Below are 27,457 nucleotides of genomic sequence, written 5' to 3'. Positions count from 1 at the left end.
AGAGAGGCCTGTAATTGACATCATAGGTAGACCACAACTATGAGAGTCTAAATAAGAAAACAAATCCAGATAATCACCTTGTCTGATTTGGCAAGATTTATTTTGCAAATTATTGTGGAAAATAAGTATTTGGTCATTAACAAAAGTTCATCTCAATATTTTGTTATATATCCTTTGTTGGCAATGACAGAGGTCAAACGTTTTCTGTAAGTCTTCACAAGGTTGGCACACACTGTTGGTGGTATGTTGACCCATTCCTCCATGCAGATCTCCTCGAGAGCAGTGATGTTTTGGGCCTGTCACTGGGACTTTCAAATCCCTCCAAAGGTTTTCTATGTGGTTGAGATCTGGAGACTGGCTAGGCCACTGCAGCACCTTCAAATGCTTCTTACGAAGCCACTCCTTTGTTGCCCTGGCGGTGTGCCTGGGCTCATTATCATGCTGAAAGACCCTTCCACGTTTCATCTTCAATGCCCTTGCTGATGGAAGGTTTGCACGCAAATTTTCACAATACATGGCCCCATTCATTCTTTCATGTACATGGGTCAGTCATAGAATCATAAAATGGTAGAGTTGGAAGGGACCTCCTGGGTCATCCTGCTCAAAGCAGGATTCACTAAATCATCCCAGACAGATGTCTGTCCAGTCTCTGTTTGAAGATTTCCATGAAAGGAGAACTCACCACCTTTCGTGGCAGCCTGTTCCACTCATTGATCACCCTCACCGTCAAAAAGTTTTTTTTTGTATCTAATCTGTATCTCCTCCCATTCAGGTTCATCCCATTTCTTCTAGTCTTTCCTTGTGCAAATGAGAATAAGGCCGGGGTCACACTTGCGAGAAACTCACACGAGTCTCGCACCTCAATACCCGGCACTGCCGCCGCCACTCGGGACCGCAGCACTCAGCATGCAGCCGCACACTCCGGTCCTGAATGTTGGCGGTAGTGCCGGGTATTGAGATGCGAGACTCGTGCGAGTTTCTTGCATGTGTGACCCCGACCTAAAGATGATCCTTCTACAATGTGACACCCCTTGACAGCCCTTTGTAGACAGCTATTAAGTCTCCTCTCAGTCTTCTTTTTTGCAAGCTAAACATTCTCAAATCCTGTAACCGTTCCTCATAGGACCTGGTCTGCAGACCGGTCACCATTCTGGTCGCTCTTCTCTGAACATGCTCCAGTTTGTTGATGACTTTTTTAAAATGTGGTGCCCAAAACTGGACACAGTGTTCCAGATGAGGTCTTACCAAAGAGGAGTAGAGGGTCATAATGACTTCACGTGATCTAGACTGTATGCTTCTGTTAATGCATCCCAGAATTGCATTTGCCTTTTTTGCTGCTGCATCACACTGTTGACTCATATTCAGTATATGATCTATTAGTATACCCAAGTCTTTTTCACATGAGCTGTTGCTTAGCCCTCTTCCTCCCATTCTGTATATGCTTTTTTCTCATTTTTATTGCCCAGATGTAGTACTTTGCATTTTTCCCTGTTAAAAACCATTCTGTTAGTTGCTGCCCACTGCTCCAGTTTATTTATATCTGTTTAAATCCTCTCTCTCTTCTCTAGTATAAGCTATCCCTCCTAGCTTTGTGTCATCAGCAAATTTAATCAGTGCACCCTCAATTCCTTCATCTAAATCATTGATAAAGATGTTGAACAATACAGGGCCCAGGACAGAACCCTGTGGTACCTCACTTGAGACATTCTCCAACTGGATGTGCAGCCATTTACGAGAACACTTTGGGTCTGATTACTAAGCCAGTTATGAATCCACCTAACAGTTGCCTTGTCCTTTCCATTCTCAGTCATTTTTTCAATAAGGATGTGTGAGATACTTTGTGAAATGCTTTGCTGAAGTCAATATATACTATATCTACAGCATTTCCCTGATCCACCCAGTCAGTGATTTTGTTATAGAAGGAAATTAAGTTAGTCTGACATGACTTATTAGTTACAAAGCTGCGCTGACTCTGGCTAATCACTTCATTCTTATCCAGGTACTTACATACATGTTGTTTAATAATTTGTTCAAAGATCTTTTCTGGCATAGAAGTCAGATTCACCGGCCTATAGTTCCCTGGGTCCACCTTCTTCCCCTTTTTGAAGATAGGAACAACATTTGACTTCTCCAGTCTTCTGGGACTTCTCTTGTTCTCCAAGATTTTTCAAAGATTATGGAGAGTGGTTCAAAAATGTCTTCTGCTATCTCCTTCAGTACTCTGGGGTACAATTTGGTCATCCTGGTCCTTTTGCAGAGAAACAGTCCCAAAGCATGATGTTGCCACCTCCAAGTTCCACAGTAGTTATGGTGTTATTTGGATGCAACTCAGCATTCTGTCTTTGTTACTACCAAATAATTCTACTTTAGTTTCATCAGACCATATGACATTCTCCCAATACTCTTCTGGATAACCCAAATGCTCTCTAGCAAACTTCAGACGGGCGCGGACATGTACTGGCTTAAGCAGGGGGACCCGTCTGGTACTGCAGGATCTGAGTCCCAGATGGTAGCCTTTGTTACGGTGGTCCCAGCTCTATACAGGTCATTCATTAAGTCCCCCCATGTGGTTCTGGGATTTTTGCTCACCGTTCTTGTGATCATTTTGACCCCATGAGGTGAGATCGTGCGTGGAGCCCCAGATCGAGGGAGATTACAAGTGGTCCTGTATGTCTTCCATTTTCTTATTATTTCTCCCACAGTTGGTTTCATCACACCAAGCTGCTTGCCTATTGCAGATTCAGTCTTCCCAGCCAGGTGCAAGGCTACAATTTTGTTTTTGATGTCCTTCGACAGCTCTTTGGTCTTGAGAGCCAGAAATCTTGCATGTTTTTAGGTGACCAAATACTTATTTTCCACCATAATTTGCCAAATAAATGTTGCCCAATCAGGCAAGGTGATTTTCTGGATTTGTTTTCTCATTTTGACTCTCATAGTTGTGGTCTACCTATGATGTCAATTACAGGCCTCTCTCATCTTTTTAAGTGGGAGAACTTGCACAATTGGTGGAGGATGACTAAATCCTTTTTTCCCCACTGTATTTGTAGGCAGCTATTAAGTCTCCTCCTATCCTTCTTGTTTGCAAGCAAAACATTCCCAGATCCTTTAACCCCTTAACGACCGCCGATACGCCTTTTAACGGCGGTAATTGAGTGTACTAAAACCACGGCGCTGTGGAGAAAGTACATAGCGCCCCCTAGTGTCGGATTTTCTCCGGGGTCTCGGCTGCCAGGGGTAGCTGAGACCCCAGAGAACATGAATCGGTCGGTTTTTACCGACCCCGCTTTTGCGATCGCCGTTATTAACCCTATAACGGCGACCGCAAAAAAAAAAGAAGCCGTGATTATGCATTAAATTTCTCTTTCCTCTGATGTGATCGCACATCAGAGGAGAGAGAAATAGGGTCCCAGATCCCCCTTATTCCCCCCCGGTACCTCTCCGTGGTCCTCCGTCCCCTCCCGGTGGTCCAGCGTCCTGTCGGCGTCCTCCGATGGGTGCCGCCATCTTGAAAATGGCGGGCGCATGCGTAGTGTGCCTGCCGGGAATCTGCCGGCTCCGGCTGGCAGATTCCATTCATTATTTTGATCACTATGATAAACGATCATAGTGATCAAAATAAAAAAAATAGTACGTAACTGATTTAAACAGATCATATTCTGAGGACACATTAACTTTAAGAGAAGAAAACCCCCCACAGGTTTATCATGGTGGAAAATATGAGTGTAAAGTTAGCCAATCAAGAGATGGCGTAAGGAAGAGAAAAGCATGTATCTTGTGCAGCAAAATACGCCAAGATCCTGATTATGATAACTTTGGGGTACTTTTTTCCTACCTGGTCTAGGTTTATCCTGTCTTAAGAGAATATTTCTATAGAGTAATAGTCGCTGTACACTGGCCAAATTTCCAGAAAGGTACTTTTGGCACGTGCTTTATTCACATGTCTGTTTCCCTGGTTCTATCTTCCTCTTGTGGAAATTAGAGTAGAAAATGACCTACCCTTTTAATAACTAAAATTGTTAGTGCCGTCATGACCATTCAGCTAACAATTATTCCCAGCCATAAACAAGATAATGGATCTACCTCTGCCCACAGACATTAGATGTAAAAAATCCGCCAACAATTATCTGGTGCGTGTGGCCAAATTTAGTCATTTTCATATCCTGTAGAGAATCTACTGGAAGCTGAAATGTTGCCCATCTTTGTGGCCAACAAGGTGGTCTGACTCCATTGTAAATGTCACTGGTCAATATTGTCCTAGAATCTGAGATGCGAGTCACTCTAATAATAATAAGTCCCAAAAATGCAGAGAAAGACTACTATAACAGATAGTAATGTAATACTACTTACTGGATAAGTAAAGGGAGGTCAAATGGTCCAAGGTCAGGTCCAGGAAATGGCGCAGTACAACAAGGGGTAGTCAGAGACGAAATCCAATTCACAAGCCGGGGTCAGGAAAACCAGTAAGGCAATGTAGTTTACAGGGAGCAGGCAAAAGACAAGTCAGGTCACAAGCAAATACTCTAAGTCCAGGAAGGGAAATAAATCAGGCTGGGTCAGGTGCAGAGCACAGAGTAATCAGACTTACAGAGGCAACAGCAAGTGTACGATTGACACAGAGTGAAGGAGCTAGCATGCTTAAGTAGAAGACTAATGAAGGAAAGTGAACACAGATGATGCAGCACAAACCCAACACAACCCCTACACAAGGTAACAAATCAGACAGGAACAGAGTGGAGATTGTGACAAAATCATAGAAAGTTCGATTTGGAAGGGACCTTCAGGGTCATCGTGCCCCTAAACCATCTCAGACAGATGTCTGTCCAGCCTCTGTTTGAAGACTTCCATTGAAGGAAAACTCACCACCCCTCATGGCAGTCTGTTCCACTCATTTATCACCATCACTGTTTTTTCTAATATCTAATCTGTATCTTCTCCCTTTCAGTTTCATTCCATTGCTTCTCGTGTTTCCATGTGCAAATGAGAATAATGATGATCTCTCTACACTGTGACAAAAGCAATTGTTACCATTTACCTTTCATGTCTCCCCTTTTTCCTCATAGATTGGAAGCTTGCGAGCAGGGCCCTCATTCCTCTTGGTATCTGTTTTGATCTATGTGTTAATTTCTATGCTGTAATGTCTATTGTCTGTAGAAGTCCCCTCTATAATGTAAAGTGCAGCGGAATATGTTGGCGCTATAGAAATAAAATTTATTTCTTTAATATACTGTATATACTCGAGTATAAGCCGACCCCCCTAAATTTGCCACAAAAAACTGGGAAAACTTATTGACTCAAGTATAAGCCTAGGGTGGAAAATGCAGCAGCTACTGGTGAATTTAAAAATTAAAAAAAGATACCAATGAAAGTAACATTAATTGAGACATCAGTAGATTAAATGTTTTTGAATATCCATATTGAATCAGGAGCCCCACAGAATGTTCCATACAGTTCATGATGGACCCCATAAGATGCTCCATACAAAATACACCCCATATAATGCTGCACAAAGGTAAAAAATGCCCCATAAGCCCCATAAGATGCTCCATAGAATAATATGCCCCATATAATGCTCCATAAAGGTTATGGCCCCATAAGATGTTCCATAGATTATGCCCCAATAAGATGCTCCATAGATTATGCCCCCATAAGATGCTCCATTGATTATGCCCCTATATTCTGCCCCATAAGATGCTCCATAGATTATGCCCCCATATGCTACCCCCATAAGATGCTCCATAGATTATTCCCCCATATGCTGCCCCCATAAGATGCTCCATAGATTATTCCCCCATATGCTGCCCCCATAAGGTGCTCCATAGATTATGCCCCAATATGCTGCACCCATAAAATGCTCCATAGATTATGGCCCCATATGCTGCCCCCATAAGATGCTCCACAGATTATGGCCCCATATGCTGCCGCTGCTGCACTTAAAAATAAAAAAAAATGACATACTCACCTCTCTGTCGCTGGGGGGCCAGGTGCCGGTGTCACTGCTTGCACCTGAGATATTCACCTGTCCTGTGTCCATGGCTGCATGCTGCTGTCTGGCACGTCATCTGTCAGTGACGTTCAGACTGCAGGGGGCACAGCGCGCACAAACATCGTCACCGTGCCCTCTGCTGTCTGAAAGTCACTGATGTGCCAGACAGCAGCAAGCAGCCATGGACGCAGGACAGGTGAGTATCGCTATACTTACCCGTCCTGGCACTTTCTCTTCAGCCCCCAGTTTCTCCGCGATCTCCCTTCCTGCCTTCAGCGGTCATGTGGTACCGTTCATTAGAACTCATGAGTATGCACATATTCATGAGTTTAATGAGCGGTACCATGTGACCGCTGAAGGAAGGGAGATCGCGGAGAAGCTGGGGGCTGCAGGGACAGCGCCAGGATGGGTAAGTATGACCTGACACCCCCTCCCTCTCCGACCCCCTGGTGTATATGACTCGAATATAAGCCGAGAGGGGGACTTTCAGCCCAACAAAATGGGCTGAAAATCTCGGCTTATATTCGAGTATATACGGAATCCCTTCAGATACAGTGGGGGAAAAAAGTATTTACAGTCAGCCACCAATTGTGCAAGTTCTCCCACTTAAAAAGATGAGAGATGCCTGTAATTGACATCATAGGTAGACCACAACTATGAGAGTCTAAATAAGAAAACAAATCCAGATAATCACCTTTTCTGATTTGGCAAGATTTATTTTGCAAATTATTGTGGAAAATAAGTATTTGGTCATTAACAAAAGTTCATCTCAATATTTTGTTATATATCCTTTGTTGGCAATGACAGAGGTCAGACGTTTTCTGTAAGTCTTCACAAGGTTGGCACACACTGTTGGTGGTATGTTGACCCATTCCTCCATGCAGATCTCCTCGAGAGCAGTGATGTTTTGGGCCTGTCACTGGGACTTTCAAATCCCTCCAAAGGTTTTCTATGTGGTTGAGATCTGGAGACTGGCTAGGCCACTGCAGTACCTTCAAATGCTTCTTACGAAGCCACTCCTTTGTTGCCCTGGCGGTGTGCCTGGGCTCATTATCATGCTGAAAGACCCTTCCACGTTTCATCTTCAATGTCCTTGCTGATGGAAGGTTTGCACGCAAATTTTCACAATACATGGCCCCATTCATTCTTTCATGTACATGGGTCAGTCATAGAATCATAAAATGGTAGAGTTGGAAGGGACCTCCTGGGTCATCCTGCTCAAAGCAGGATTCACTAAATCATCCCAGACAGATGTCTGTCCAGTCTCTGTTTGAAGACTCCCATGGAAGGAGAACTCACCACCTTTCGTGGCAGCCTGTTCCACTCATTGATCACCCTCACCGTCAAAAAGTTTTTTCTAGTATCTAATCTGTATCTCCTCCCATTCAGTTTCATCCCATTGCTTCTAGTCTTTCCTTGTGCAAATGAGAATAAGGCCGGGGTCACACTTGCGAGAAACTCACACGAGTCTCACACCTCAATACCCGGCACTGCCGCCGGCACTCGGGACCGGAGCACTCAGCATGCAGCCGCACACTCCGGTCCTGAATGCTGGCGGTAGTGCCGGGTATTGAGATGCGAGACTCGTGCGAGTTTCTTGCATGTGTGACCCCGACCTAAAGATGATCCTTCTACAATGTGACACCCCTTGACAGCCCTTTGTAGACAGCTATTAAGTCTCCGCTCAGTCTTCTTTTTTGCAAGCTAAACATTCCCAAATCCTGTAACCGTTCCTCATAGGACCTGGTCTGCAGACCGGTCACCATTCTGGTCGCTCTTCTCTGAACATGCTCCAGTTTGTTGATGACTTTTTTAAAATGTGGTGCCCAAAACTGGACACAGTGTTCCAGATGAGGTCTTACCAAAGAGGAGTAGAGGGTCATAATGACTTCACGTGATCTAGACTGTATGCTTCTGTTAATACATCCCAGAATTGCATTTGCCTTTTTTGCTGCTGCATCACACTGTTGACTCATGTTCAGTTTATGATCTATTAGTATACCCAAGTCTTTTTCACACGAGCTGTTGCTTAGCCCTCTTCCTCCCATTCTGTATATCCTTTTTTCTCATTTTTATTGCCCAGATGTAGTACTTTGCATTTTTCCCTGTTAAAAACCATTCTGTTAGTTGCTGCCCACTGCTCCAGTTTATTTATATCTGTTTAAATCCTCTCTCTCTTCTCTAGTATTAGCTATCCCTCCTAGCTTTGTGTCATCAGCAAATTTAATCAGTGCACCCTCAATTCCTTCATCTAAATCATTGATAAAGATGTTGAACAATACAGGGCCCAGGACAGAACCCTGTGGTACCTCACTTGAGACATTCTCCAACTGGATGTGCAGCCATTTACGAGAACACTTTGGGTCTGATTACTAAGCCAGTTATGAATCCACCTAACAGTTGCCTTGTCCTTTCCAATCTCAGTCATTTTTTCAATAAGGATGTGTGAGATACTTTGTGAAATGCTTTGCTGAAGTCAATATATACTATATCTACAGCATTTCCCTGATCCACCTAGTCAGTGATTTTGTTATAGAAGGAAATTAAGTTAGTCTGACATGACTTATTAGTTACAAAGCCACGCTGACTCTGGCTAATCACTTCATTCTTATCCAGGTACTTACATACATGTTGTTTAATAATTTGTTCAAAGATCTTTCCTGGTATAGAAGTCAGATTCACCGGCCTATAGTTCCCTGGGTCCATCTTCTTCCCCTTTTTGAAGATAGGAACAACATTTGCTCTTCTCCAGTCTTCTGGGACTTCTCTTGTTCTCCAAGATTTTTCAAAGATTATGGAGAGTGGTTCAAAAATGTCTTCTGCTATCTCCTTCAGTACTCTGGGGTGCAATTTGGTCATCCTGGTCCTTTTGCAGAGAAACAGTCCCAAAGCATGATGTTGCCACCTCCATGTTTCACAGTAGTTATGGTGTTATTTGGATGCAACTCAGCATTCTGTCTTCTCCAAACATGATGAGTTTTGTTACTACCAAATAGTTCTACTTTAGTTTCATCAGACCATATGACATTCTCCCAATACTCTTCTGGATAACCCAAATGCTCTCTAGCAAACTTCAGACGGGCGTGGACATGTACTGGCTTAAGCAGGGGGACCCGTCTGGCACTGCAGGATCTGAGTCCCAGATGGTAGCCTTTGTTACGGTGGTCCCAGCTCTATGCAGGTCATTCATTAGGTCCCCCCTGTGGTTCTGGGATATTTGCTCACCGTTCTTGTGATCATTTTGACCCCATGAGGTGAGATCGTGCGTGGAGCCCCAGATCGAGGGAGATTACAAGTGGTCCTGTATGTCTTCCATTTTCTTATTATTTCTCCCACAGTTGATTTCATCACACCAAGCTGCTTGCCTATTGCAGATTCAGTCTTCCCAGCCAGGTGCAAGGCTACAATTTTGTTTTTGATGTCCTTCGACAGCTCTTTGGTCTTGAGAGCCAGAAATCTTGCATGTTTTTAGGTGACCAAATACTTATTTTCCACCATAATTTGCCAAATAAATGTTGCCAAATCAGGCAAGGTGATTTTCTGGATTTGTTTTCTCATTTTGACTCTGATAGTTGTGGTCTACCTATGATGTCAATTACAGGCCTCTCTCATCTTTTTAAGTGGGAGAACTTGCACAATTGGTGGAGGATGACTAAATCCTTTTTTCCCCACTGTATTTGTAGGCAGCTATTAAGTCTCCTCTTATCCTTCTTGTTTGCAAGCAAAACATTCCCAGATCCTTTAACCCCTTAACGACCGCCGATACGCCTTTTAACGGCGGTAATTGAGTGTACTAAAACCACGGCGCTGTGGAGAAAGTACATAGCGCCCCCTAGTGTCGGATTTTCTCTGGGGTCTCGGCTGCCAGGGGTAGCTGAGACCCCAGAGAACATGAATCGGTCGGTTTTTACCGACCCCGCTTTTGCGATCGCCGTTATTAACCCTATAACGGCAACCGCAAAAAAAAAGAAGCCGTGATTATGCATTAAATTTCTCTTTCCTCTGATGTGATCGCACATCAGAGGAGAGAGAAATAGGGTCCCCGATCCCCCTTATTTCCCCCCGGTACCTCTCCATGGTCCTCCGTCCCCTCCCGGTGGTCCCGCGTCCCGTCAGCGTCCTCCGATGGGTGCCGCCATCTTGAAAATGGCGGGCGCATGCGTAGTGTGCCTGCCGGGAATCTGCCGGCTCCGGCTGGCAGATTCCATTCATTATTTTGATCACTATGATAAACGATCATAGTGATCAAAATAAAAAAAATAGTACATAACCCCCCCGTTTATCACCCCCTTATATAGGCAAACATAATGAAATAAAGAAAATATTTTTTTTTTCAGTTTTCCATTAGGGTTAGGGCTAGGGTTAGGGTTGGGCTAGGGTTAGGGTTGGGCTAGGGTTAGGGCTCAGGTTAGGGCTAGGGCGAACTAGGATTAGGGTTAGAATTAGGATTAGGGATTAGGGTTGGGGGCAAGAATTTAGGGGTTTCCACTATTTACCAACTTTGGGGGTCTAAAAATTGTGGTCTAAAAAAATCACTTGTGGACATAAAGACTTTTTATTTTCACGGCTCTACGTTATAAACTTCTGTGAAGTACTTGAAGGTTCAAAGTGCTCACCACACATCTAGATAAGTTCTTTAATGGGTCTAGTTTCCAAAATGGGGTCACTTGTTGGGGTTTCCACTGTTTAGGCCCATCAGGGGCTCTGCAAATGCAACATGATGCCCGCAGACCATTCCATCAAAGTCTGCATTCCAAAATGGCACTCCTTCCCTTCCAAGCTCTCCCATGCGCCTAAACAGTGGTTCCCCCCACATATGGGGTATCGGCGTACTCAGGACAAATCGCACAACAACTGTGGGGGTATGATTTCTCCTGTTACCCTTGTAAAAATAAAAATTTGGGGGCGAAAAGACCATTTTTGTGGAAAAAAAATGGATTTCTTATTTTCATGGCTCTACGTTATAAACTTCTGTGAAGCACATGAAGGTTCAAAGTGCTCACCACACATCTAGATAAGTTCCTTAATGGGTTTAGTTTCCAAAATGGGGTCACTTGTTGGAGTTTTCCACTGTTTAGGCACGTTAAGGGCTCTCCGAATGCAACATGGCATCCGATCTCAATTCCAGCCAATTCTGCGCTGAAAAAGTCAAATGGCGCTCCATCCCTTGCGAGCTCTGCCGTATGCTGAAAAAGTAGTTTACCCCCACATATGGGGTATTCAGGAGAAATTGTACAACAAATTTTGTGGTTGATTTTCTCTTTTAACACTTGTGAAAATAAATTGGTTCTGAAGTAAATTTTTTGATAAAAAAAGTTAAATGTTAATTTTTTCCTTCCACATTGCTTTAGTTCCTGTGAAGCACTTAAAGGGTTAATAAACTTCTTGAATGTGGTTTTGAGCACCTTGAGGGGTCTAGTTTTTAGAATAGTGCCACTTTTGGGTATTTTCTGTCATGTACACCCCTCAAAATGACTTTAAATATGATGTGGTCTCTAAAAAAAATGGTTTTGTAAATTTTGTTGTAAAAATGAGAAATCGCTGGTCAATTTTTAACTCTTATAACTTCCTAACAAAAAAAATTTTGCTTCCAAAATTGTGCTGATGTAAAGTAGACATGTGGGAAATGTTATTTATTAAGAAATTTGTGTGACACATCTCTCTGATTTAAGGGCATAAAAATTTAAAGTTTTAAAATTGCAAAATTTTCTAAATTTTCGCCATATTTCCATTTTTTTCATAAATAAACACAAGACTTATCGAAGAAATTTTACCAATAACATGAAGTACAATATGTCACAAAAAAACAAACTCAGAATCAGCGGGATCCATTAAAGCGTTCCAGAGTTATAACCTCATAAAGGGACAGTGGTCAGAATTGTAAAAATTGGCCTGGTCATTAAGCTGCAAAGTGGCTCTGTCGTTAAGGGGTTAACCATTCCTCGTAGGACATACATTGTAGTCCTGGTAGGTGATAACAAAAGTGAACATATTATTGGGTATTAATGACCTGTAGGAGGAACATCACTGTTTCAGCAGAGCTATATAAGAGAGGTCAACTTTTTTGATCTCTAAAAAGGATCTGCTATCGATGATCATTAAAATCAATAATCAGATCTTGGCCAATTTTACATTCCATTTGCATTCTTGCCAACTCTATCGAGATGTCTGGGAGGCTGTTAGAAATAAAATGAGACCTCCCAGATTCCCGGAAGAGTAGGCAAATCTTCCAGGCACCACAGAATTCTTACTGTAACGTTTCTCATTTCCAGTCGATAAGTTGGCAAGTATGATTTATTGTGTTGATTGATCTTCCGCCCAAAAATATGATTGCCACCATTTATTCGGCAGCTAAGTACGATGGTTTTAGGCGAGCTTTATGGGTGTGTGTAACATATTTGCTAGTTTCAGCCTATCGATGATGAAAAGATGATTGAAGCTCCAGACATAAAACGCTGAATCTACTTCAGTGGGAGAGTATGGAATTCTTCCAGACTTTGACTCATCGAGAGGTGTTGGACATGAGATACGCTTCTCCTATAATGCTCTTCTGGAAGATGAAATAGCTCCTAGAATATGATCTTCAAAGGCGGCTATTTTAGATCAATCAATTCCTCTTTTTTGATTGAAACCACTGAGCGATTTCAAGAGCTATATTTATATCCAAGGAGAAAGGATTGAGCCGTAGACATTCGCCGCGATATGGGGGTAAGAGATAAGTGCGCCAATAATCATGTTACTACAAAGTGACTGATCTGCCTTTGAAAGTGCTGATAAATCAGAGTCACATGCTAACCTTGGTTCAGAAGCAATGCAGCCTATATTTTTAAGGTCGGAAGGGGACCATCGAAAACTGAATTCGAGTAGCATTGTTCTTGATGAGGATGGCTGTAGCTGTGGAGGGGAAAAGGGCAGTTGACGCCAATGTTTCATGTGTATTAAGCCATGATGTTGATGTGATCCACTACATTACGAAATTGTGATGTCTCTTCTGTCATGGAGCTAGGGAGAATTTGTCCACTAACATCATGGTGGAAAAGGTGAGTGAGAGGGATCAGGTCAAGCCACATGGGCATGGTGATATGCCCTGTGCTAAAAAGTGTAGTCCGCGCCTGACAAACATCAGTGAACTTATCCCCAGGTCTGTTATCAAACTGCTGAGTCTCTGGGTTAAAATATTTTTTGGTTTAGAAGCTGTTTGATAAGTAAAGTTATACTAAACACAATATCCATAAACATATCAATAGCCAATAGGAGACCTTAAATAAGGAAAAGCACTATTCCCTTCATATTCATAAAAAAGGGTGTGTTATAAGTATGCACCTGAAAAGATGGATAAAAAGTACCCAAACACACCACAAGAAGTATATAGATAAAGAAAATATAATTTTTATTATTAATATTAAAAACACAATACATCAAATATCAAATATATAAATCAAAACATGACAAAATATAAACATATGAAGCATCTATGAGGATATAATCAAAGGGAGGATAGTACTCAAGCACATCCGCGAAGCGCGTGGCGGGGTATTCGTGATATCGTGGATGGGCATTTGGCACAATATTATGGGTAAGCTATAAATTTTATTTCCCTATGTCTGTTTTCATGGCTGGTATTTTGTGACCACTATGGTCTGCAGTATATGCACTTTACTATCAGCCTGACAACTTAGGATTTCCCACTTTGGTCTTATTATTCACCTACCATATAGCCTGTTACCACTCCACTTTACCATTCAGTGTACTTGAGTACTATCCTCCCTTTGATTATGTCTTCATGGATGCTTCATATCTTTATATTTTTTCATGTTTTGATTTATGTATTTGATATTTGATGTATTTTTAATATTAATAATAAATTTATATTTTATTTATCTATATTGTTCTTCTAGTGGTGTGTTTGGGTACTTTGTATCCGTCATTTCAGGTTGATAAGTAAAGTTGTCTGCCAATAGCAAAATATGTTTTTTTACTTCCTTGCTCGACCCAGAAACACCACCACACCCACAGAAAATCATAGTGGCATCCACAGTGCCCCAAGTTATTCTTAGCATTGCTCCCAGTTTCCGGTGCCTAAGAAAGTGGCTCAGAAAGTTACTGTGCCACGTAATATTAATATTATTAATTATAATATTACCTGCCAATGAATATTATTGCTAAATAACTGACAAGGCAAAAGTACCACCATAAAAAGGTTATAGATGAATGAATCTGACATACGGGCTAAATAACTCCAACCTTCCTGATGCGTCCCTAGAAATATAAAAATAATGAATTGCATGTGATTAAGTGTTGATAAACTCGTAAAGAAGTATTAACCGCTCGCCTACTGTGTGATTGTCCCAGTGAGCGTCACGCTGTCGCCTTAAACAATCATGTAATGGATTCTCAGCTGCTGTTGGCGTATTTTTAAAAGACCAGCCATGTGGAGAAAAGTAATCTCCATCTAATCCATTTGAAAGAAGAAATCTGAAGAGTAACAGTTTTGAAGTTATTTGGCTTCCTGGTGATCAGCAGGTCTCTTCCAGGAAGAATCATGTGGCTACACATTTTCTCTATAGCGATGTAATATTACATGGCGCTCATACCAATGGCTGGTGGGACTTCTCCATGATGTCTATATGACCTATCGTCTTTTCATATACTTGGTCAGTAGGTAACCTACAAACCTAAACAACATTTCACCCTAAAAGAATAGAAACCTAAGTAATTGAGTTGACCCATTTGTGTCCGATTTCATGAGTTTAGAAAAGTGGCCACCACTATTTGGGTGTGTAGAGAGAGCAGCCACTCCAGGCCCTTACTGCTTCAGGAGGATCTGTCACTTGCTAAACATTTCTTACCCGGTGTAAATGCCGCTGTTCTCTTGAATCCGGCAATGTTTGTCTTTTGCTCGTGCGCCTCTCCGTTTATGAGATATGCCCCCCCCCCCCCCCTCACTTTTTCCATGTATACAAATCTGGTCTTTTTTAACCAACTGGGTGGGGGAGAGTTGAGGAACACGCCCACTTGGCTAAAAAGACTAGATTTAAATACAGGGGAGAGGGGACCATATCTCCGGAATGGAGAGGAGCAGGAACAAAAGAAAAACATTGCTGGATTCAGGAGAACAGCGGCATTTACCGGGTGAAGGCAACTACATATTTATGGCACGTGACATGTCTATTTTAAATTTCTGGTACTTTGCCTATAAATACCCCTTATTAAATGAAACAGTGTCCCATGTAAAATAAAAATAGAACGAAAACAGCCACGCTCTCAGGTGATTGCAACTAGTTATACATTAATTTGATTTCTTATATTTTCCACACTGTTGAATTGTATTAAATGATGGTACAAAAAGAGATATGCCGTAACGTTTCGACCCAATCCTGGGTCTTTATCAAGCATCGTAATGGGGTTTCACAATGGAGATCAGTGTAAGGGAAAAGGTCCTTCTGGTGGTTTCAAAGCATGCAGCTTGTTGCCGAGAGGTTCCGGTGTGGATCAGTGCTGTGCTCTTTAATATTTTTTATTCTGGAAACTCTTTTTTTGAGCCATTTAATAGAAGCAAAGTTAAAGGATTTTTTTGTGAGGGGGAGGGAGTGGGGGATTAGATAGGCCGTCACTATCAGAAAATTAATTATCCCATTGGATCAAAGAGGACCTCAACCGAATGGTCTACCAGAATGACAGAACAACAATAGTCCAATCCTAAAAATCATTCCAAATTACTTCTGCTACCACTAGGGGGAGCGCACTGGAAATGGCATAATTCTAGAAATACTGAGTTCCCCCTTGAGGCACCTTTAGATAGTTAAAATGTTATTATTATTATTTTATGAGGGGAAACGGGATTGGCACTCATAAGCAGAACAACAAAGGTTAATAATCACCCATCAGGTCCAAAAGTAACAGGGGTAAGGGGTGCAACGCTGTGGGCACTAATGCATCCGGAGAAACTTTCTTTGAAAATACTGTATACACACAAGTATTACAGCTTTCTATCCCACAACAATCCGAGGAGGAAATAAAAAACATAATAATTTGCCAATAATATCCCAATTCCAAGGTCTGAGGGGGGAGAGGAGAAATAAAAAGTGTGCTGAGTAGAAATAAGCAGGGCACAGCGCGATTCGCTGCAATATGATTAATATATCATAGAGCCGACGTGACATAGAATATTTGTAAGGTGACACATAAATCCCTTAGTCCCATGTCAGTTCATTACATTAAGGTCACCTCTCACACGTGCCAGCGGATTCATGGGCTGCAGTCTCCCACAACGCGCGCTATATTTATAGCCAGCAAGGACTCACAGGGAGGGGGAGCCGCAAAACGGATGTTTCAGTCGTTCACAGTGAAGCGGCTGCTAGATTGCTATTGTCTGCTGTGAAAGGCAATTATCCAGCTCTGCAAGAAAATCCCATTAAATATTGCTTTTGTATAATGACATCAGAGGTTCTACGGGTCCGAAATCCCCCTCTGGAGGAACCGTCAAGCACACATGAGCCAAAAAGATAATCTAGTCTTGTCAGCGCAGTCTGGACACCAGGTCATAGCCATATGCCTGGGTCATAATTGAGCGCTGGCAAAGCCCTTTGTGGTTAGACAATTCCCATCATTGTGGCAATATCACCATTATTATTTAGCAGTGTATGGCGGTATTATTTAAGAATTATAGCGTTATGTGCATAAGACAACTTTATAGGGTATCTATTTTACCGTTTAATTATTAATTTTTTTTTCAGAGCAGTACGGTGATATTACTGGCATCATTTTTTTAGCACTATAGGGCGATATACCATTGTTATATGAGCTAAAATTGTCTAAAAATGGAAAGTGCAGTAAAGGGTTTACTTGCTTCCAAAACATACTGCTATTTTCTCTAAAAACTAATCCAGAATGCAGTATGCCGAGCTAGACAATATCCCCATTACAGGGGATTCTAGTGTACAGACTAGACAATATTCCCATTATTATTTAGCAGTATATGGTGGTTTTATTTAGGAATTGTAGTATTAGGTTTATAACACAACATTATGGGCGGTTCTATGTTACAGTATAATTATTTTTTTTGTATTTTTTAAGAACAGTGATGCGATATTATGTATTAAAGGCTGTTAGCATTACTTTTAGCGCTATATGGCGGTATACTATTGTTTTATGAGCTAAAAATGGAAAGTGCAGGAAAGGGTTGACTTTATTCCAAAAAAGGTCCCTATTTTCTATAAATCTATGATCCAGAATGTGATACGCTTATTGAGCACTATAGCATTATATGGCGATATACTGTTCTTATGTGGGCTGAAATGACCAGAAAATGTTAAATGTGTGGTGGGGTTGACTTGCTTTTTAGCCTAGCTCCCCATTTTCTATAAAACAGTCCTGCAGTTATTCCCATGTATTACGCGTTTTGAGTTATACTATATGGTGGAATATTACCATTATGTGGGCTGAGATTGCCTAAATATTGCCTAAAAAAAGTGGTGGTAAAGCCCTTTGTGGCTAGACAATGGCAATAATTTGCTTGTAGCCGAGGTCAACAATTTCTATAAAACTGTTCCTGAATGCTGCCTTATGTAGTACTCATGTTGAATACCGGCGCACAATCAGTTAAAATCTGTTGCTATGCAGGAGATTCAGGTGTGTGCCTTGCCACAATTCTGTCTCTGAGCTCCTTGGCCAGTTCCTTTGACCTCATGATTCTCATTTTGTCTGACATGCACTGTGAGCTGTGAGGTCTTATATAGACAGGTGTGTGCCTTTACAAATCAAGTCCTGTCAGTTTAATTAAACACAGCTGGTCTCTAATGAAGGAGTAGAACCATCTCAAGGAGGATCACAAGGAAAGGGACAGCATGTGACGTAAATATGAGTGTTTGAGCAAAGGGTCTGAATACTTATGACCATGTGATATTTCAGGTTTTCTTTTTTAATAAATTTTCAAAAATTTCAACATTTCCGTTTTTGTCAGTCAAGATGGGGTGCAGAGAGAGAAATGAGAAAAAAATGAATTTACCAAATGGCTGCAATGAAACAAAGAGTGAAAAATTTAAAGTGGTCTGAATCCTTTATGAACCCACTGTATGTGTATATTGTAGTATTATGTGTATTGTAGCATTATGAGGGCTCTATGATGCAGTGTAATTATTAATCTTAGTTACTACTTATTGTTTTAGGAACTGTATGGTTGATATTATGTATTAACATCTAATTATGGCAGTATTATCTCAGCACTATATGGCGGTAAGACACTCTAAAATTGTGTGTGTGTGCGTGCGTGCGCGCGGTGGGGGGCTACTTTTTTTAGTCCAGGAACCATTTTTCATGGCCTTAGGGCAGACCTCAGTATAATTTTCTTCCCTCTGTACTTGGACTTATCCCAATATCCTATTTTTGCATTACCTTTACTTCCAAACATCCCGCTATATGCATCCACGGAATACATCTCTACTATTAACATTTAAATAGGATTTTGGGACTGCAGAGCACGGCAATGTGACACTCCTCGGACAACCTCGTCTGTAGGAGCCAGAAAGCAAGGTCCTCTGATTGCCTTATGTAATTATTGAGGTTGTACCACTAGTTACTGATGATAAAGTAGAGGAAAGGCATGATCACCAATCCAGCCTTCATCATGGGTTATGTAGGCATCCTTAGATGCAATATCCACCTCTGGAGACAATTTTCTTATCTTTTACTTATTTAAATGCATGTATTTAGCACTGAAAATAATTTTTGCAATTGGGCCTGCTTAAAAATTTTGCACCATTTGGCTTTTTCAGGCTCCTAGTTTCCAAAGTCATTCAACTTTGATGTGGTCACAAATCAGCTGAGAGGAGCTCAGAAAAAGACAGATAAAAGAATTACAAACTCCCATTAGACCATCAGAATGAGCTCACTGACACTTTCTAAGTTGACTCATTCTGAAGCCTGCAATAAACAGTGCAAAACAGAGTCCCTAAAAGGCAAGCAATGCAAATTTTGTAATGAAACCCAATTGCAAAAATGATTTTTAGCCCCAAATGCATGCATTTTGGAGAAAAAATGGCTACAAAGGTGAACAACCCCTTTAAAGAGAACCTGCCATTGCCAATCATCCTTGCAAAAGGGGGTGTGTCCCTAGGTGGACTGTGTCAGCCCTGAATGGAAGCTGGTGCATCGCTAAGTGGTCGCTAGTGAGCTGCCACACAGGCAGATCTCACCAGCGACATCGCAGGGGTCGGGGGTCGCTACTTACCTGTCAGACGAGGCGATCCTGACGTCCTCCCACCCGCGTCCACGCGTCACTCGTCGGCGCCACAGGAAGCCCAGCAGGAAGCTGACGACGAGAAACGGTTCAGGACGTTCTCGCGATCAACGGTAACCAGCGGGGGAGCCGGTCGGAGGTAAGTATCAGACACAGCGATATCGCTAGCAATATCGCTATAACGTCACAAAAACCAGTGACATTATAGCGATATCGCTTAGTGTGACAGGCCCTTAAGTGTCTCCTGCCAGGCAGTTCAGCTAATCTGCGTAACTCCGCCTTCACCACTGATTGGCAGCTTTCTGCCACTATACATTGTATATGGGAAGTAGCCAATCAGTGGTGTGGGCGGGGTTATATACAGCTCAGCATTTGAGCACCGTTAAATCTACAACAGAGAAAACAGGGATTTTATCAATCATAACTATACCAAGCAGCCCAGTAAGTGATACATCATGCAGTTCTCAGATTACATAGTAAAAACCTGCTGACAGATTCCCTTTCAAGAGGCATTATTTTTTTATATTTAGAATATATAATTCTATCTAATGTTATTTACAGTGTGTGACAGCAAGCAGAGATCTTGAAAACTAATAGAATCAATATACTAACATAGTGAGAGTTTACATTGATCGCCTATTCTTATTTCTTACATCTCTGTGCTCCAGGAAGCAATTCTTTCTGGAGCTGGATCATATTTTTCCTGCTTGTGACTATGTTTCAAAGTCCCCCCCTAAACCCATTAGGTAAAAGTCATCCAAATATTGAAGAGATCGACCGGTGGCCCTTCTGTCAGAGATTACACATTAAAGGGGTATTCCCATTTACCGATCTCCAAGATCCTATCTCAGTATGTAGTAGGTATAATAATATTATTACATACAGCCAATTAAAAATATAGTATAGTTCTTCTGATAAGCTATGTCGCTTTCCCCATGTGCAGGGCATTGCAGTAACTTAGGTATCAATGGTTATGACCGTTCATACAGTGACAACTCTTAGTGGTCGTAACTATGCTACTGCAATGCCCTGCACATAGGGTAAGCAACATAGCTTATCAGAAGAACTGTACTACATTTCTAATTGGAGATATTTGCTAATATTATTATTACTACATCTACTACATATTGGGATAGGATCTTGGAGATGGGAATACCCCTTTAATCCTAATTAAGAATGTGGCAAAATGACAAGTGTATGAAATGGCGCTTAGACATGTACAGGCGCGTGACCTCCTGAATTATATTTGGGCTGAATTCCCCTTGTTCATTCTTTCCTTCGTCAGACTCTGTAAATGTCTTCATTAATAGCAGATACGCAGACGCTTCGGTTTCCTGGGAATTGATGGCTAAATTTCTTTAAGACGAGCGTTTGAAGAACGATGTGATGTGAATATTGTGCCGCCTTGAATACATCTAAATTACCGGTCGCGTAGAACTATGCGGTGTAAAGGCTACCTGTCACCCAGAGACATCCACTTACATAATGGCGTCTGGATAATGACTCCAGCAAGACACAACCGACCGGAGCAAAATTCTCCACAATTGATCCTAATTAAATGCATCATTTTGCAGCGAAAACTCGTTTCTAAGGGGTCACAGGGCAAAAAAAGGCCCAAAAATCTATGAATATCTGTGATTTCACAAAACCGAAGACCCAAAGCTGATTTACCCCTGTGCTGTAGCTAATATAGGACAGCATCTGGAAAGGGAGGACTATGGCTAGCTTCAGACTAGCGTTTTGGCGCGCAGCGCACTCAAAATCCTACTAGCGCACGGCCAGCGCACGGTCTGCGCACCCTATGCTAAAGATAGGGCGTGCAGATCGCATGCAGCGATGTGCGATACTAGGCGAGATTACCGGAGGGGGCGTGGCAGGGGCGGGGCTTAGATGCGGGCCAAAGCGCTAGTCTGAAGCTAGCCTAAGTGTACCCCAATACTCAAACGGTTGTCCACAATGGGAGACAATTTTATTCTTTACTTATATTCTTGTTGCACTGTTTGCCTTTTATAGCCTCTGTTGCTTTCAGCAGAATGAGTTGAAATCTGTCAGTGAGCTCATTCTGTCTGCAGGGTTTGGAACTCTTTTATTTGTCTTTTTCTGCGCTCATCTCAGCTGATTTATGACCAAAGACCACATCAAAGTTCACTGTGCAGGGATACAAAGTCTGTAAATGTAAGGGGGTGGAGAGGAAGAAGAGCCCAAAAGAGGTTGCCTTCCCGGCTCCATATCCGGAACCGCCTAGCCAGACAGTAGGGATGCCGGGAGGAAGACTTTCTGCCCTGGACCGACTGGACCATGTGACTGCAAGGGGCAGTGAGGGAAAGGAAGGGGCGGTGGACCGGAAGCTGTGCAGGCAGAGCGCGCCAGGCACAGAGCAGAGTACAATCCAGCAGCAAGTGTTTAATTTCAAATTAAGGCTATGTGCCCACGTAGCGTTTTATTCCGGACACTAAAAACCGGACTCCTTCCCAGAAATCGCGCGGTTTTTTCCACGCGATTTTACCGCGATTTTCGCGTGCGATATTCAAGCACTTTCCAAGCGATTTGAAGCATCGCTTGGAAAGTGATTGACAGGTTGGTCACACTCATCAAACATAGTGTGTGACAAGTGTGACCAGGTTTTTACTATTGAGGCCGCCTATGCGGCATCAAGAGTAAAAGATAGAATGTTAAAATGCTAAAAAAAAATAAAAAATTGGGGTATATTTACCTTCCGACGTCCCGCGCTGCCATCCCGGCCTCAGCGTTCCCAGTAATGCCTTGCGAGACCTGTGATGACGTTGGTCTCGCGTTGCTATAGCGATCTCGCGAGACCACGTCATCACAGGACCTTGCCGCAAGGCATTACTGGGAACGCTTAGGCCGGGAATGCAGCGCGTGACGCCGGAAGGTAAATATACCCCGATTATTTATTTATTCTTTTTTTTACAGGGGTATGGTACCCAGGGCCTGGAGGACAGTCTCCTCTCCTCCACACCGTGGGTACCAACCGCACATGAGACGCTTAACTTCCCGCATGGTGGGCATAGCCACATGCGGGAAGTAAGCGATTCTCATGCATTCCTATGGGTGCGGAATCGCAGCAATTCTTTGCGATTCCGCACAAAAGAATGAGCATGCTGCGATTTTTTCCGCGATGCGATTCCGCCGCGGAAAAAAGCGCAGCATTAGCACAGTATGTGCGGAATGCCATAGGAATGCATGGGGGGGGCGTTCTGTACACGATTTTTAAACGTTTTCGCAGCGTTTTCGCGCCGAAAATCACGGCAAAAACGCTTAAAAAACGCTACGTGGGCACACAGCCTAAAGGGGATTTAAATTTAAAGGGGTATTCTCAAGTTTGAAGTTATTCCCTATCCATGGGATAGTGGATAATTTTAGGATTGTTGGTGGTCCAACCACCAGGGCCCAAAATGATCCCTAGAACTAGGGCTCCAAAGAGTCCTGGCTCATGGAGCGGAGGTCAATTATACGATCTACCGGTCCATTCATTGCAATGGGGGTGCTGGAGATGGGAGATAACTTGTGATTGCCCTTTTAAAGGGATTTTCCACCCATTAGCTGGCAACCAGAAGTAAAGCTTTCGCTGGGCCCCCAGGGGGAAATAAAGCATGACACAGATGCTTATCTAATCAGTAGATTTTCTCAGTAACAGATAGACATATTGTGTCCTTCAAAACAAGCGAGGCATCTTTGTAGCCTCTCTCTTTATTGATTAATTCATGGAGCTTCAAATGGGACATTTCAATACTTAAAGGGGCTGTCCTCTTTCACAAGTCTTTTTTTTTCCAATTTCTAGGAATCCTTTGCAAATTTCGAATCACACTGCCCTGGCCCGGTGCTCAGTCCAATCTAGTCCTCCCTGCCATCTGCCCATCATTTCTGTGCCCGGCATCCCTCTCGTGCTTACTAGGCCTCTCCATCAAAGACTTTGCACCCAGTTTACCAATACTCCCTCTTTGCACTGATTGGAGGCAAAAAGCCTGAAACCGTGGCATATGGGTCTTTTTCTTTAGAAAATCCTATTAAAAAAGAGCACTAAAAGAACCAACAAGCTAAAAGTAAAAAACTTTATTCAAATATCAATAAAATTACATGATGTAAAGACATTACAGGGATCACAAAGAAATGCCAAGGGTCAGTCATGAAAAGGTAGCACCACTGTAACAGCCAGGTAATCAGAAATCAGATACAAGGTGAAATAATATTGATCTAATGGTCAGCTCAGAAAGTGCACCTGCACTGTGCAACACATTGTATCAATATGTGTCTTAAGAGTGCAAGGTAGGTCAAGGAGTAAAGATACACTGGATTCAACAGAAGTTTTCACAATTATTGACAACCAGCATCAAGAAAAATACAGAGCCAAGATTGTCTTGCCCCCTTTCTAAATAGCTTACTCTATCCCATGATGCCATGCCCCCCCAGAAGACGGTACTACGCCGAAACGCGCATTGGGGTGGGTGGTGCCACGGTCCCTCAGGTAATCTGATTTCACATGTTATCTTTTTGGTCTTGGCTCTGTATTTTTCTTGATGCTGGTTGTCAGTCCTTACATCATGTAATTTTATTGATATTTGAATAAAGTTTTTTACTTTTAGCTCGTTGGTTCTTTTAGTGCTCTTTTTTTATAGGATTTTCAATTTTCCTACACTGAGCTTGACTCTTACATCATCCTTGCACCCTTGAGATATTTCACCTTTGGTGGGTGTTGGTATTTTTCTTTAGAGTAGACTCTTGTTTGGCTAAGAATACTAAATCATGCGAGAAGGTTCATGAAAGAGTTGGACATTGACGTAAAGGGGTTTTCCACTTTTAGGAAAGTGGCCCCTGAAAGATCAGATACTAGTAAAAAAAAAAAAAAAAAAAACACAGTGCTCGCCCTACCTTGGTCCCCGAACAGCTCCCCACCGTTGCTCCTGTCTCAGTGGTTTTTGGCAGCAGTGATGACATGAATCCAACAGCGCAATTCACCACTGCGATCAATCACTGAGCTCAGCGGCTCTGCCGATGTAGACGGCAAGTTGCCATGCTCAATGATTGCTGGCAGCAGTGAGTGGACTGTTAATGTCATGTAACTGCTGCAGTCAAAGCACAGACTGGAACGGCAAAGCGGAGCTGGCGCTGGCCCCAAGGAGGGCGAGTACTATCTGTATTTGTTTTTTTTCTAAAAACTGATGACTTGGGAGCCACTTTTCTAAAAGTAGAAAACCCCTTTAAGGGTGATTGGTGACCTGCAATAGGTGTCGCTAGAAAGCCAGCTAACTTTCCTGAAGAAGAGGGACCATGAAGCCCCTAAAAGAAGGGGTCTCAAGTGAAGCATCTGAAGATGCATTTTCTACCTCTGATATTCTTTACCATGTTCCTTCTTCACCTAAAAGAAGTTGGGAATTCTTTCTCAGAATTTCTTTTAATCCTAAGAAGGTCCCACCAGTTCTGGAGCTCCTTGTATCCAAGCCAAGTATCAAGAGGCAAAGCTCTTACAAGATCATCCTAAATACGGGAACCAGAGGTCACCTGGATTAATTCTCCTGAACTTTAAACCCTTGGTTCTTCTGCTGGTTGAGGACTCAGAGACTTGTTGGAGGAAACGTTCTGCTTCTGTTTTCTTGATGAACATCATGTATTGATATTTTTGTTTGTTTTCAGTACAATCGATACATAGAGGGATAGATCCAGAAATGAAAGAATAGCAGTGCCGCAGGAGGACCCAGCAGCGTCTTATCGGTGAGTCAGCACATTCATTTCCGAACGGTATATATAATTTATACAAATATAATTCATCATTTCTGCAGAGCACGGTGACTTGGACAATATCCATCCTGTTTCTGGCAGATCATGATCCTGCCATCAGAAAAACGCTCATTTCCATTTTCTTCTGGAAAAGGCTACAGATCTTACACCACATTTCTCGTGCGTGCAGAGCAAACGTGACGATGGATTGTGGCTCAAGCCTCAAATGAAAAGAGAGAATTAGGAAGAACTGTTTATATTCAGTGTCTGATATTTTGGGTTTTTTTTCTGTTTTTTTACATTACTGTTCACATTTTTTATATACCTATTCAAAGAAACATCTGTGCAAGTCTCAAACTTGAAAAGAAAGTTGACAGTGAAATCATATTGTCCGAACCATCAGTAGGAATCAGAGTCTGGCAGAGTTATGGCAGACGTTTCAGAGGAAAGATGCTTTGAAAAACCGTCTCAGATGACTAGTCCTAAAGGTAGGTCCCTAATGACATGTCCTAGAGGCAGGTCCCTAATGACGTGTCCAAGAGGCAGGTCCCTAATAATGTATGTTAGAGGTAGGTCCTTAATAACGTGTTATAGAGCAAGTTCCCTAATGATGTGTTCTAGAGGCAGATCCATAATGACATGTCCTAGAGGCAGGTCCCTAATGACATCTCTCCGCACCGCTCATCTAGACTGGCAGATCTCGCCTTATACACATAGGGAGAGACCTGTTAGACTAGGGAAGCTAGCCGGGAAGAAGGCGTCAAGGACCGGTCTAGGATAGTCATCCAAGACACAAAGTCTCCACCTGGCTTTTCAAAGTATATTTTCTCTGAAACACCGTATACACTGCTGCCATAACTCTGCTGGACTCCGATTCGTGCTGGACATAGTTCAGGCAGCATGAATCTACTGTCAGGATCCCATTAGTTATTTTTAAAGGGTATTCCAAAAAAAGTTTTTGAGTGGGCAATTTGATGCTGCACGGATTCATGTTCATGTGTTGGAAAATTGCAGCCCTGATCATTGGGGGTTGAGATGATTACCATGTCTAAACTAATCATTCAGAATATAAAGAGACTGAGTCATTGAGTCTCCCTCTACAGGGATTTACTATGTGCCTGAGCCCCTAGACGGGTTCTTTAGTTTGGACAATTAGCACATTTTATATTAAAAAAGATCATCAAAGCACAACAATCAGCTGCAATCTCTGAGGAAACTTGTGAGTAGGTGTTCAGTCTTCCTGCAGCGCCTCCACAGGAGAAACTGAGAATTAAAAAGTGCTCATTAAATTCGTGTTGTGTTGTCCATGTAATGCAGGACGAGACGGTTCCTCCAGAGTGAAAGACAGACAGGACTTGTCCTCTTGAAAGAGAGACGGACAGGGCGGGTCCTCCAGAGTGAGAGACAGACAAGCCGGTTCCTTCGGACGAATAGATGGACAGCATGGGTAATCCAGAGTGAGATCCAGAGAGGACAAGTCTTCAAGAAAGAGAGATGGACAGGGCAGGTCCTCCAGTGCGAGAAATGGACAAGACGGTTCCTTCATAGCAAGAGACGGACAGAACCTATACTCTAGAAAGACGGACAGGACAGGTCCTACAGAGGGAGAGATGAACAGGATGCGTCCTCCACAGCAAGAGACACACAGGACAGGTCCTCCATAGCAAGAGACGGACAAGACGGGTCCTCCAAAATAAGAGACAGACAAGGACGGGTACTCCAGACGAAGTGACGGACTTGACGGCTCTTCCAGAGAGTGCGCTATGCTTTTAGTTGCCTTCCATGGTGCTGAACAATTGAGTAAATACAAATAAGTTTTGCAAAATGGTCACCCCTTCTAAGCAGGACAAAAATGATTATGGCCATGTTACTGTTCATAAAGATAATGATGTCCAGAATTTTTTCACTTAACCCCTTCACCACCTTGGGTTCTTCCCTTTATGAGTTTCCGTTTTTTGCGCTTCTTTTTTGCCATGTTAACTAAATGCTAAAACTGACCTGCCATTATGATTTTCCAGGTCGTTACGAGTTTGTAGATACCAAACACGTCAAGGTTATTTTTTATTTAAGTGGTGAAAACCCCCCAAAGTTTCTAAAAAAAAAAATGACTATGAGGTAAAACATAACATTTCCCTGCCTGTTTTTAAACAATGTTTTACTTCAAAGAAAGAATAATTTTGCAATCCCGTGCTGTAGTGTCTGTATATACTCTTTTTCCTCCCCTGCCAAGGAGCTGTGGTATGATCAGACCATGTCCCTGTATGGTCAGACACAGCCATTACACACTACACAGCAGATACACATTTATAAGATTATTCTCAGCCTTTTCAACATTTTATTTAACACATCAAATTTTTGAAATTGTTATTATTCAAAAATCTATTACCGTATATACTCGCATATAAGCCGAGATTTTCAGCCCATTTTTTGGGGCTGATAGTCCCCCTCTCGGCTTATACTCGAGTCATATACACCAGGGGGTCAGCGGAGGAGGGGGAGTG

At 42.4% G+C, this 27,457-nt stretch overlaps 1 long non-coding RNA gene across 1 annotated transcript in view; it reads left to right on the top strand.

Moving 5' to 3' along the window:
* The first annotated feature begins 12,468 nt into the window (after nt 1-12,468).
* The window catches only part of LOC141051694 (uncharacterized), a 42,294-nt gene continuing 27,305 nt past the window's right edge, over nt 12,469-27,457 (top strand). The window contains exons 1-2 of the long non-coding RNA XR_012220678.1: nt 12,469-12,691; nt 24,873-24,950. This is a non-coding gene — a long non-coding RNA (uncharacterized lncRNA). The remainder of the gene's footprint in view (nt 12,692-24,872; nt 24,951-27,457) is intronic.

This window comes from Dendrobates tinctorius, unplaced genomic scaffold, assembly GCF_039654945.1.
Source record: "Dendrobates tinctorius isolate UK_male_01 unplaced genomic scaffold, ASM3965494v1 ptg000158l, whole genome shotgun sequence".
Classification (NCBI taxonomy): Eukaryota; Metazoa; Chordata; class Amphibia; order Anura; family Dendrobatidae; genus Dendrobates; species Dendrobates tinctorius.
This window is presented reverse-complemented; position numbering and strand designations above follow the sequence as displayed.